This window comes from Hemibagrus wyckioides, linkage group LG07 (genome assembly GCF_019097595.1).
Source record: "Hemibagrus wyckioides isolate EC202008001 linkage group LG07, SWU_Hwy_1.0, whole genome shotgun sequence".
Classification (NCBI taxonomy): domain Eukaryota; kingdom Metazoa; phylum Chordata; class Actinopteri; order Siluriformes; family Bagridae; genus Hemibagrus; species Hemibagrus wyckioides.
The window spans coordinates 15475770-15489081 of record NC_080716.1 but is presented as its reverse complement, the minus strand read 5'-3'; the positions used below and the strand labels follow the sequence as shown (position 1 = coordinate 15489081).

The 13312-nt window shown below is 44.1% G+C and overlaps 1 pseudogene; it reads left to right on the top strand.

The window, feature by feature from the left end:
* LOC131355774 (polyunsaturated fatty acid 5-lipoxygenase-like) overlaps positions 1-13312 on the top strand; it is a 52784-nt pseudogene that overhangs the window by 7907 nt on the left and 31565 nt on the right.

Here is a 13312-nt window from a genome sequence, read left to right as displayed (position 1 = left end):
ATGAATGCATGAACTAACTTTTCTGCATCAGATACAGATAAAATGTTCCTAAACTTGGCAATATTTCTAAGATGAAAGAAGGCTGTTTTTGTAATACTGGAAAAATGATATTTAAAGGACAACTTGCTGTCTAATATTACACCCAGGTCTTTCACTGTTGAACTAGTAGTAATAGTACATCCTTCTAAATGCAAGCTGAATTGCGAGAGCTGTGTACTAGTTTTTGGACCAATAAGTAATATCTTTGTCTTATCAGAATTTAGTAATAGAAAATTATCGGTCATCCAATCTTTAATATCTTTAACATACTCAGTTAATCTAGACAAATTAGATATTTCATCTGGTTTTGATGAGATATATAACTGGGTATCATCGGCATAACAATGAAAACTAATCCCATGCCTTCTAATGATGTTACCAAATGGAAGTATGTATACAGAGAAAAACAGAGGTCCTAAAACTGATCCTTGTGGGACCCCGTATTTCACTGGCACTACACTAGACAGTTCTTCATTTAAATCTACAAAGTGGTATCAATCAGACAGGTAGGATCTAAACCATTTTAATGCCTGTCCCTGCATACCTATGTGATTTTGTAAGCAATCTACAATCAGGCGATCTACAACAATCAATTGAAGCTATGCTACAATTGTTAATAATGTGGATGTTTTTGTTTGGTTGTAGGATTTGCTTGCACTTTTCTTATTATTTCTGTCTTCATTTATCTGATAGCTCTTTGTTGTGGATTTCATTGGAACATTAACCAGAATGTATGCCTAGACAAAAAGAAAGTTGGCAAGTGGCCCATTGAAACTGTTTGCACAGGGCTCAGAAAGTAGTAAAATATCTTTGATATTATCAGAGTCGTGTCCAGAGACAATACTCTCTGTGTACATGAAATGAAAGGCTGAAGACCATTAGCAGTATTCTTACATCTTACTGCAGGATGTTTTTTTTTTTTTTGAATTACTTGTATGTGTTAATTGCCATTATGTACAAGAAATATGTGAAATATTTACCATGTCAATGTTTAGTTGAATCTGACTTCTCTTGCATTAACTTTAGACAGAATTATGAGTTTGAAACTTTTGTAGAAATGTTGTTAATTTCTTGGGCCTTAATGAAATACATGCATTATTACGCAGTCTTTGTTTGCTGTTTGTTTATATAACTGGTGTTTATTTGTGTTATGTTATGTTAGATGGCAAGTCTGGGGCTCCAGGAATTCCTAAATGCATAGACGCCAAATCCGTGGCAGATCTTCCCCAGGATGCTCACTTTGCCAATGAGAAGCAGTGAATTATTTTATCATCTTTATTTTGTTTAGAGTTACTCCATAAAAACAGCATTATTTAAGTCTTACACATCTCAACCTAAATGCCTTATTAGTCTCAACAAAGCATCACAGTAATGTGTACATTTAAGCAGAGTACATATATTTAATTGAATCACCTTTAGGATCATAGAGATGTCTCTAAAGAAGCTGGTCATCTGGTTTGGAAGGTCATGGGAAGATCTGGATGATATTAAACAATTTTTTTGGAATTTTTTTTGGAATTAAACAAATTTTTGGAAATTACAGGGTCCCATTGCTGGTATTGTAGCTGTGACCTTATTGTCCACCATTTACAAGTGATTTTTAATCAGCTTCATTCTAGCATATTGGCAAAAATATTTACAATGAACTGTACACAACACACCATGATGCTTACTAATTGTTAAATGTGTTATGAATGTTATTAGAATACGTTATGGAACATTGGAAAGAAGACTGTTTTTTTGGCCATCAGTTCCTGAATGGGTCAAATCCACGGAGGATCCAGAAGTGCATTCAACTGCCTTCCAACTTCCCCGTCTCTGGAGACATGGTGCAGGCCTTCTTAAGCCCCAACACCATCCTGAACAACTGCCTGAACAACTACCGCTCAGTGGCCCTTACCTCAGTAGTGATGAAGTGCTTCGAAGGACTAAACAGAGACTTCATCACTTCTTCCCTACCTGCCACCTTGGACCCGCTACAGTTCACGTACCGTCCCAACCGATCTATTGAGGACACCATTGCACACCTCCATCATGCAGCCCTGAGCCATCTGGACAGCAGAAGGGGGAATTATGTCAAAATGCTGTTTGTTGACTACAGTTCAGTGTTTAACACCATAATTCCCTCCATACTCACCACTAAGTTGGAGATCCTGGGCCTCAGCCCATCCCTGTGTTGCTGGATCTCCAACTTGACAGACAGACCACAGGCGGTACGGTTGGGCAACCATGTCTCACCCTCACTTACCCTCAGCACTGGAGCCCCCCAGGGTTGTGTTCTGAGCCCCCTCCTGTACTCTCTGTACACCTACGACTGTGTGGCCACTTCCAGCTCCAACAACATCATTAAGTTTGCGGACGATACTGTGGTGGTGGGTCTGATCTCCAACAACGATGAGACGGCCTACCTAGAGGAGGTTAGAAACCTGGAATTATGGTGCCAGGCCAGCAATCTCCTCCTGAACGTCAGCAAGACTAAGGAGCTGATAGTGGACTTCAGGACCAAGCAGGAGAGGAATTAACAGCCCCTGATTATCAACGGGTCCCCAGTGGAGAGAGTGGACAGTTTCCGGTATCTAGGTGTTTATATCACGCAGGACCTGACATGGTCCTCTCACGTTAACACCCTGGTGAAGAAGGCCCAGCAGAGTCTTTATCATCTTAGATGCCTAAAGGACTTTAAACTGCCCTCAAAGGTGCTAAAGACATTCTACACCTGCACCATTGAGAGCATCCTGACGGGAAGTATCACTGCCTGGTTTGGAAACAGCACCAAACAGGACAGGCAAGCTCTCCAGAGGGTGGTGCGATCAGCCGAGCGTACCATCCGCACCAAGCTTCCTGACCTGGACACTATATACAGCAAGTGGTGCTGGACTAAGGCCAGGAAGATAATGAAGGACCTCAGCCATCCCAACAATGGACTCTTCTCTCTGTTGCGGTCAGGGAAACATTTCCGTTCCTTGAAGGCAAACACAGAGCGAATGAGGAGAATCTTCCCGCAGGCCATTTGGGCCCTCAATCAGAAGACCTAGTACCTGGACTTTCTAGACTTACCCCACACATGAACATTACATTCTACCTCAGCTGATTGTTGCACACAGAAATTGCACTACTTGTATACCCTGCACTACTCTGCACACACAATAACCACACTCACTGGACATCTTTGTGGGCATACTGCACCGTCACTTTACATACCGTATTATATATATATATATATGTATACGTATATATATATATATATATATATATATATATATATATATATATATATATATATATATATTATTTATTCATATATTTTTATAAGTATTACATTATATTATATTATCAAATTATTATTATCATTTTATAGTTATAGATATATTATTGTACTATTATATTATTTTACTATTGTATTATATATAATATACTGTTTATAATATATTGTATTATATTATTATGTTTATACTATGTTTGTAACAGTGAAACTCAGGAGGCAGAGAGACGTGATTTAATTAACTCAGGCTGGTAGAATGCAAGGCGTACCTCAGAAAAAAGGCAAATGGGCAGGTAGACAAAACGTAACTCAGGTAAATCAGTAAAGGCAGGCAAGCAGATAACCAGAGCATGCACTTACGGCACTTATACCTAAACAGTCTTAATACTCGCCGCTGCCCTCGGCGAGTGAGCGCTTTAAATAGCACCGTGGGATTGAGTGCAGGTGGTGATGATTAAAAGTCTGGTGATTGGGAGCGCGGGGGTGCGGTTGAGGTCGACGAGCCTGTGACAATGTTTATATTATGTACACATTTTTATATATTTATATTTTTACATACACATATATTTGTATATGTATATCCGATACACAATCGGCTTTGCGTAACTATTGGTGTTTTTCATAACTTATCATGTCTTTAATTTCTACAAAGAGTTTTTTTTCTTCCTATTTTTCCATTTACATTTTTATTGCCTTTATCCCTATACTTTTCTTGTCCACACACTTTACTTTATACTTTATACTCTTCTTCAAATGTAGGACAGTCGTAATAAGCATTTCACTACATGTCATACTGTGTATGATTTTGTATGTGACGAATAAAATTTGAATTTGAATAAAGAGTTCAAGGTAAGGTGTGGTGCATAACTTATGCAGTGATGCCACACATCCTTCAAAAGATTCATATTCATCTTCCTGGTCATCCTTCATCCGCCAGTCACAGGAACCCATGCACTCACATATTCACACCTAGGGGTGTTTAAGGATCAGATTATATGAATTGATGCAGTAAATGAAAGCAACAATCATATAATTTGTTTTTGGTACCATAAGCTCAAAGAACCCTGGAGCTGTGAGGAGAATAACCTGCAGCACCACCAGGCCCAGACTGGCCATTAGGATATCAGGAAATATCCAATCCTTATTTTGGCTTGTCTTTTTTCCTACAATGATGCTAAATGGCTAGCAAATCCTGCTCCTCTGAGAGACCTTGATCCATAGAGATTGGTAAAAAAAAATAAAAATAAAAAATCATAGTCACAGTTGTCAGTAATCACAGTTATTTATTGTGAAAGGTTCAGCAATTCTGATTTTTTTAGAAGATCTTTTGTGTATCAGTCACTTAAACTGGAGAACTAATGTATTAATAAATTGCACAATGTGCCTACTGTGAATCTGTCATGTCATTGCTCCATGCATTTGTGATTATTTATCTATTTTTTATGTGCATATTCATTGTCTTGACAAATATACCTTCCCCAGCAGCTTTTGAAAGTTGATGCTACAGTTGTTAATAAACTTGATGTTCTTGTTTGGCTGTACAATGTGCTTACAATTTTCCTATTATTTCTGACTCAATGCTGAATGTTTATCTGATAGCTCTTTGTTGGGGATTTCACTGGAACATTAACCATGATGTATGCCTAGACAAAAAGAAAGTTGGCAAGTCGCCCATTGAAACTGTTTGCACAGGGTTCAGAAAGTAGTAATATATCTTTGATATTATGAGAGTCGTGTCCAGAGACAATACTCTCTGTGTACATGAAATGAAAGGCAGTTGTCTCAAGACCATCAGCAGTATTCTTACATCTTACTACAGGATTTTTTTGTTTGTTTTTGAATTACTTGTATGTGTTGCTTGCCATTATGTATAAGAAATATATGAAATATTTACCTATTATAAATATTCATCTATTTTTTATGTGCATATTAATTGTCTTGACAAATATACCTGCCCCAGCAGCTTTTGAAAGTTGATGCTAAAATTATTAATAAAGTTGATGTTCTTGTTTGGCTATAGCATGTTCTTGCACTTTTCTGCTTATTTCTGACTTCATGCTGAACGTTTATCTAATAGTTCTTTGTTGTGGATTTCAGTGGAGCATTAACCAGGAGTTTGTATACATGTAGATGGGTCTGGGCCACATCTGGTATTGAGCCAGCACTGCTGGCTGAGTTCTGGCATGGCAAGTGGTATGTCAACCAGATGCAGACCAGGTCTGGCAGTGATGGCACTGTTTATATGATAGCATGCCAGATGTGACCTGGTTATGCTTTGGTTTATGTGGTGTGGCCCAGTGCTGGCCCATGTTTGGCCCACCTCTGGCAAACTAGATATGGGCCACCAAAGGGCCGTCATTCTTTGTGGTATGTGGGCCGAGTGTAATTGGGTGGGCCAGATCTGGGCCAGACAAAAAGGAAGTTTATAAGTGGCCCATTAAAACTGTTTGCATAGGGCTCAGAAAGTAGTAAAATACCTTTGATATTATTAGAGTCCTGTTCAGAGACAATACTCTCGGTGTATAGGAAATGAAGGGCAGTTGGATGAAGAACATCAGCAGTCTTCTTATATTACAAAGGTACATGTTAGAATTTTCGTGTTCACTTGGAGAAGAAGTCTGAGTCGTGCTGCTGCCGCTGCCTCTGCTGGTATCAGGGACGTTTTTTGCCAAAGAACCACACAGAGACAGTGGTTGAATAACAAAACTCTTCGAATTTACTGAGGTGAACTGGGAGTATTTATACAGAAGAAAGGTGTAGTATTCAGTGTTATCTATAGGTAGACAAAAGACGTCAGCAGAAACGGATGTGGTGGTTGATGTGTTCACTGGCAGTTTGGTGTGTTTATGATGAAAATGTTTATCTAAATTACAGAAGAAAAAAAACGTCAGTGAGGGTCAGTGTTTGGTACATGTTCATGTTCATCTGCTACTACAGGATGTTTTCTGTATTTGATGCTAAATGTCTTGCAAATCCTGCTGTTCTGAAACATTATGATCCACAGAGATTGGTTAAAAAATTAGAGGAACAGAGAGGGAAATGGTATTAGTGTCAGTGATAGAATGGGTAAATGTGTATGTGTGTGTGTCACAGAGAGACAGAATAAAAGGTACAGATAGACAAGGCACTAATTAACCAGTGATGTCCACAGCATGTTACAAATGATTACAATAGTGCATGGGAGGAATGTCATTAAAATCCACAGATGTTTTTATATCTTTATGTAATGATACCTTCATGTAATGCTTTCAAAAGGATTTTTGGCTTGAGTTTAGTACAAAACCTGCTGTAATGTAATGGATTAAACCAGACAGTAAAATTATCCAAAATCAATCTATGCACCAGTATAATGATCAGTATGTCCTGGTATTATAATGCCTATAACAATCTTTCTTTCTCTCTGTGAAGGCTGGAAATATATACTGTAACGTTTACTACTAATCAACCAGATGGAACTTTCCTCATTCATTGGCTTTATTCAAGAACTATAGGGGTGCTGTTCTGGCTGCAACCCACGCCGTACGACAACCAAAAACAAGAAGAACATGCAAAACAAAATTAGCTGCCCTCCTAACCCGCCAGCTAACCACACCCTCAAACACTCCCCACCTCCTTAAAGTGAACACCAGTTAACAGTTAGAGCCAGCTCCTATTAAGTAACAACACTTAACATCCTCATCCCAACTAATGTCTTCAACACTGTAATGACATTACATTGCCCCCCCTTACTAAGACGAACCCTTGTCCCCAAGTGGGCAAACAAAGTCTTTGAGGTGCTCAGGCCTCCGCCTCAGCCTCTTTGGCCGCACATCCGGCTGCTGGCTTGAGCCTACCAGGAAATGAAGGGTTAAGGCATGGGATACAGAAGAAAATCCTTGGGCAGAGACTGAGTGTGAGGTGCTTAAAGGAAGAGGTTCCTGAACAACTGAAGTCAGCGTCCCTATTACCCTGTGAGGTCTGTGGTTTGGCCGTCTCTGATTGGAAAGGGCTAGTCAGGGTACCTCTGTATGGGGCTAATCTATCTCTGTGCAGAGCTAACTTCCTGCCTTTACGAGGCATCTGTACCCTATACAGCTGCTGGGCCAAGGTCCTATTAAATCTTTCAACAAGACCATCACTTTGGGGATGCAAGGGAGAGTTTTCTGCATGCCTAGCCGCAAACAGCCTGGATTTAAAATTTCTCCCCTGATCACTATGAATTATCTCTGCCATCCCGAACCTGCTAAACAGCCTCTCCACCAGGGCATCAGACACTGTCCCTGCCTCTTGGTTTGGAATCGCATAGGCCTCTGGCCACTTAGTAAAATAGTCCATAGCAGTGAGTAAAAATTGCTTACCTTTTTCCACGAAAGCAAATGGGCCCATGATGTCCACAGCAACTCTTTCCATTGGGGCCCCCACAGCCTGCTGCTGCAGTTCTGCACGGGACTTGTTGAGAGGACCCTTATAGGCAGCATAAGCATCACACCTATGGCAGAAATCTTCCACGTCCCGTCTGTGCCGACCCCAGTAGAACCCTTGACAAAGGCAGCGCAGGGTTTTGGACATACCGAAATGCCCAGCTCCGCGACTCCCATGACAAGCCGATAACACAGACTCCCTCAAAGCCTTGGGCACCACCACTTGCCATCTGGACTCCCCAGTGGCAGGTTCCTTCCATGCACGCTGGAGCACCCCATCACTCAGCTGCAATGTGTCAAATTTGGACCACAACCCCTTTGTGACCAATGAGTAGCCTGTAATGTCCCCCCAAACGGGCCTCTGCTGTGCCTCCAGCTATTGCAGAACTGGCTTCAGATCCCCATCTTGCTCCTGCTGTGCCCTCCACTCAGGTGTGTCAACCACCAACAGTGCCCCACAAGCGGGCTGTGCAGGCTCATTTTCTTGACACAGTTCCCTCTCCCGTATCTCTCTTTTCTCAGAATGATGGCAGCCCCCAGCAGCACAAGGGCGACGAGACAAAGCATCAGCGTTGGTATGGTGAGACCCCGCCCTGTGAACTACTGTGAAGTTGTATGACTGGAGCTCCTCCAACCACCAGGCCACTTGACCTTCGGGCTCCCTGAAGGACATCAACCATTGAAGCGCTGCATGGTCAGTTCTTATTGTGAATGCAACACCGCCCAGGTAGTATTTAAAATGCCTCACTGCCATAACCACTGCAAGCAGCTCCTGTCTGGTGACACAATAGCGCCTCTCACTCTTGTTAAAGACCCTACTAAAATATGCAGTCTCCTTCTAACCCTCAGATCCGGTCTGTGACAACACCCCCCAACACCAGCGTTGCTTGCTTCTGTGTCTAAAACAAAAGGCAGATCAGTGTCAGGAGGAACAAGAACTGGGGCTTTAATTAATGCCTGCCTAAGGGTATCGAACGCCTTGTGGCACTCACCAGTCCATACAAAGGCACAGTCTTTCTGTTGGAGTTGGAAGAGTGGCGCGGCTATGCACGAAAACCCTTTTACAAACCTTCTATAGTAAGATGTTAGCCCTAGAAAACTCTTCAACTGCTTAAGGCCTGTAGGGGCTGGCCAGTCTCTGATGGTGTTAATTTTTTCCTCCAGGGTGCCTATGCCTTCCCTCCCCAGTTTGTGGCCAAGAAACTCAACTTCCCGCCTCATAAAGTGGCATTTATCTGGATGTAGTTTTAGGCCTGCCGCCGCCACTCTTCCAAGCACACGACGGAGGGAGTCAAGTGCTCCATCAAATGATGCACCATGAACTAGCAGATCATCCAAATATCCAAGACATTCACGGCGAGGAACTCCCTCCAACACATGAGCCGTTCAAACGTGGCAGGTGCATTGCAGAGCCCAAAAGGAAGAACCTTGAACTGCCAGAGGCCCCCGTTTGTGCGGAATGCAGTTTTGGGAGCATATTCAGGGGTACAACAGCACTTGCCAGTAACCACTTCTCAAATCCAGCGTCAAGGGACAAGTCAAGGGACTCATCCACCCTGGGAAGGGGATAAGAATCTTTCTTTGTAACTTTGTTGAGCTGACAAAAATCTATACAGAACCGCCATCTGGAACTATTTTTCCATGGCACCATGGCACCATGACAACTGCTGAAGAACACGGGCTCTCTGAAGGTTCCACTATGCCTGCTTGTAGCATCACCTCTAATTCAGACTCCACAGCTGCCTGACGGGCCAGGGGAAGACGGCATGGTCTTACTCTTACCGGGCTGGCATCTCCTGTGTCAATAACATGCTGCACCAAATGCGTTAGTCCCACCTCATTCTCATTTAGAGCAAAAATGTCCTTAAAGTTCTCCAAGACTTCCCACAAGCGCATCTTTTGTTGTTCCGTTAAGCCAGCACAGTTTTTGGTCCAAATGTCTCTCACAGCTGTAATCCAAGTCCTTCCCTTGTCATTCCCCAGTGCAGCATCCACACACAGTCCATTGTGTGTCAAAGGGACAAAAAATGAAAGGGATTCAGCATTACAACCAGGGCCCTGGCGTGTGTACTCATTCAAACTAACGGATGGATTTTCCCCAGCAAGAGGTGATGGCCCACAGGCTGGTTTCCTCATGACAAGGGTATGTGTGGAGGTGTCTGCTGTATATGCAGATAGGGGCACTGGAGTTAGGCTCGATGTTTGGCGGGTTAATTGTACTGAACCACCCCCAGGGAGGGTAAGTGAGTCGTTACAGAGATCTAACACAGCAAATAGTTCTCAAGAAATCCAGTCCCAGAATGCAGGGGTCCTGTACATCAGCCACCCATGCATAGAACGACACAGACAGACCTCCAATGTCAAACAGGAAGAGTCCTTTCCCTTTTATCTGTGCAACATCACCTGTCACAGACTTAGATGAGTAGAAGTCGGTTCCAAAACGGTCTCCACAGGAACAATATCGGTCGGATCAGGGTTGCATTTGACCCAGTGTCAACCAGGGCTGTACATGTGACGCCCGCCACTATAATGGGAATATGGCAGAAATTTCCCACATAAGACCAACCCACTACCATAATAGTCTCTGTAGGCTGTGGACTAACTCTTTCCTCCACTCGCTGCTCCTCATCCTCAGTAGGGGACACAGTATGGGAGATAATATTACAGGCCCGCGTTCCCCTGTCTACATGGGCCCTTGGGCATTTCCCTGCAAACTGAGCCTGGGGCACTGTCTGATCAGATGGCCTGGTCGGCCACAACCCCAACAAACTGAAGATCGGCGGCGTGCATGGGGTTCTGGAGCGGAGCAGCCAGGGCACAGCACCACAGCGTTCATAGAGTTACCCAGCCCCACAGGCGACTCTGTGGGCAATTCAGACATTTCTGCAGCTCTCACCACTGGAGTTAAGTCATTCGTATTCCTGTCTGCCCCCAATATCTCCCTTTCAATAGCCAGTTCCAACACTTCACTCAGAGTGGTTGGGTGGGCCAGCTGTGTCTGTACCCGGAGCTCTCGTGGGCTGAGCACCTGGATAAACCTGTCTCTAGATTCAAGATTCAAGAAGCCTTATTGTTATTTCCACCACATATAGCTGACGCAGTACATAATGAAATGAAACAACATTTCTCCAGGACCTGGTGCTACATAAACATACAACAACAAAGAGTTCAACACAAAAATAACAACACCACAGAAGTTTGTCTTAGCCACGTAAAGTGCACAGTGTGCAGCTAGGTGCAAACAGAGCATAGACAAGACAGTGCAAAAGACAATAAATACAAGAAACAAACACAAAAAAGAACACAGGACACTTAGCACCGAAAAAGAAAGAAAAGAACATGTGTAATGGAATGTAAGTGAAATAAAATAAGATAAAATGAAATGATGTAAAAAAAATAGTGTGCAAAAATACAATAGCAGCAGTTGAGGTAGTGCAGATAGAAATAAACATAAATACAACTATAGCAGCGGATGACAGGTAGAGGTAGTGCAATAAGTAATGAACGATATAAATTATGTGTGTGTGTGTGTGTGTGTGTGTGCATCCACACAGTCAAGAGAGAGAGAGTGTTTGTGTATATGTGTGTGAGAGAGACAGAGAGTTGTATACAGTTCAGTCCTGAGTGAGAGTGTGTGTGTGTGTGTGTGAGAGAGAGAGTGTAGAACAGTTCAGTCCTGGTTGTTGAGGAGCCTGATGGCTTGAGGAAAGAAACTGTTACACAGTCTGGTTGTGAGGGCCCGAATGCTCCGGGACCTCTTTCCAGATGGCAGGAGGGTGAAGAGTATGTGTGAGGGGTGTGTGGGGTCAGCCACAATGCTGTTAGCTTTTCGGATGCAGCGTGCAGTGTAAATGTCCGTGATAGAGGGGAGAGAGACTCCAATGATCTTTTCAGCTGTCCTCACTATCTGCTGAAGGGTCTTGCGATCCGAGACGGTGCAGTTCCCAAACCAGGCAGTGATGCAGCTGCTCAGGATGCTCTCGATGGTGCCTCTGTAGAACACAGTCAGGATGGGGGAAGGGAGATGGGCTTTCCTCAGCCTCCTCAGGAAGTAGAGGTGCTGCTGGGCTTTCTTGGTGATGGAGCTGGTGTTGAGTGACCAGGTGAAGTTCTCCGCCAGATGGACACCAAGGAATTTGGTGCTCTTGACGATCTCCACCGAAGAGCCGTTGATGAACAGCGGAGAATGGTCACTCTGTGCTCTCCTGAAGTCAACAACCATCTCTTTGGTCTTGTCGACATTCAGGGAGAGGTTGTTGGCTCTGCACCAGGCTGTTAGATGTTGCACCTCCTCTCTGTATGCTGACTGATCGTTCTTACTGATGAGACCCACCACGGTCATGTCATCTGCAAACTTGACGATGTGGTTGGAGCTGTGCATTGCTGCACAGTCGTGAGTCAGCAGAGTGAACAGCAATGGACTGAGCACACAGCCCTGAGGAGCTCCAGTGCTCAGTGTGGTGGTGCTGGAGATACTGTTCCCGATCCGGACTGACTGAGGTCTCCCAGTCAGGAAATCTAGGATCCAGGTGCAGAGAGAGGTGTTCAGGCCCAGCAGACTCAGCTTCTCAATCAGCTGAGGGATGATTGTGTTGAATGCTGAACTGAAATCTATGAACAGCATTCGAACGTGGGAGTCCTTACAGTCCAGGTGTGTGAGGGCCAGGTGGAGGGTTGTGGTGATGGCGTCGTCCGTGGAGCGGTTAGGACGATACGCATACTGTAAGGGGTCCAGTGAGGGTGGTAGCTGTGACTCGATGTGCTTCATGACGAGCCTCTCGAAGCATTTCATCACGATTGTTGTGAGTGTATGAGGATGATAGTCATTGAGGCAGGAAACCATAGACTTCTTTGGCACAGGGACGATGGTCATTGTCTTGAGGCACGTTGGGATGAAGGAGCTGCTCGGTGAGATGTTGAAGATGTCAGTGAAGACATCTGCTAGCTGCTCTGCACACTCCCTGAGAACTCTGCCAGGAATGTTGTCTGGTCCAGCAGACTTCCGTGGGTTAACTCTGCATAGAGTTCTCCTCACATCAGCCGTGGTGAGACAGAGCACTGGGTCATTAGGAGGAGAGATGGTCATCCTCGCTGTTGTGTTGTTCTGTGCCTCAAACCGAGCGTAGAAGTCGTTCAGCGCGTCTGGAAGGGAGGCATCACTGTCACAGGCAGGTGAAGTTGTCCTGTAGTTGGTGATCGCCTGGATGCCCTGCCACATGCGCCGGGAGTCTCTGCTATTCTGGAAGTGGCCGTGGATTCTCTGGGCGTGCGCGCACTTTGCCTCTCTGATGGCTCGGGACAGTTTGGCCCTTGCTATTTTTAAGGCCGCCCTGTCCCCTGATCTGAAGGCAGAGTCTCTTGACTTCAGGAGAGCACGCACTTTTGCAGTCATCCACGGCTTCTGGTTGGAGTGTGTGGTGATGGTCTTGGAGACGGTCACGTCATCGATGCATTTCCCGATGTAGCTAGTCACTGATGCTGTGTACTCCTCCAAGTCAATAGAGTCACCGTTGGTTGCAGCCTCCCTAACCATGTCCCAGTCAGTGCACTCGAAACAATCCTGAAGAGCAGAGATGGCTCCTGCTGGCCAGGTTTTAACCTGTTTCAGAAC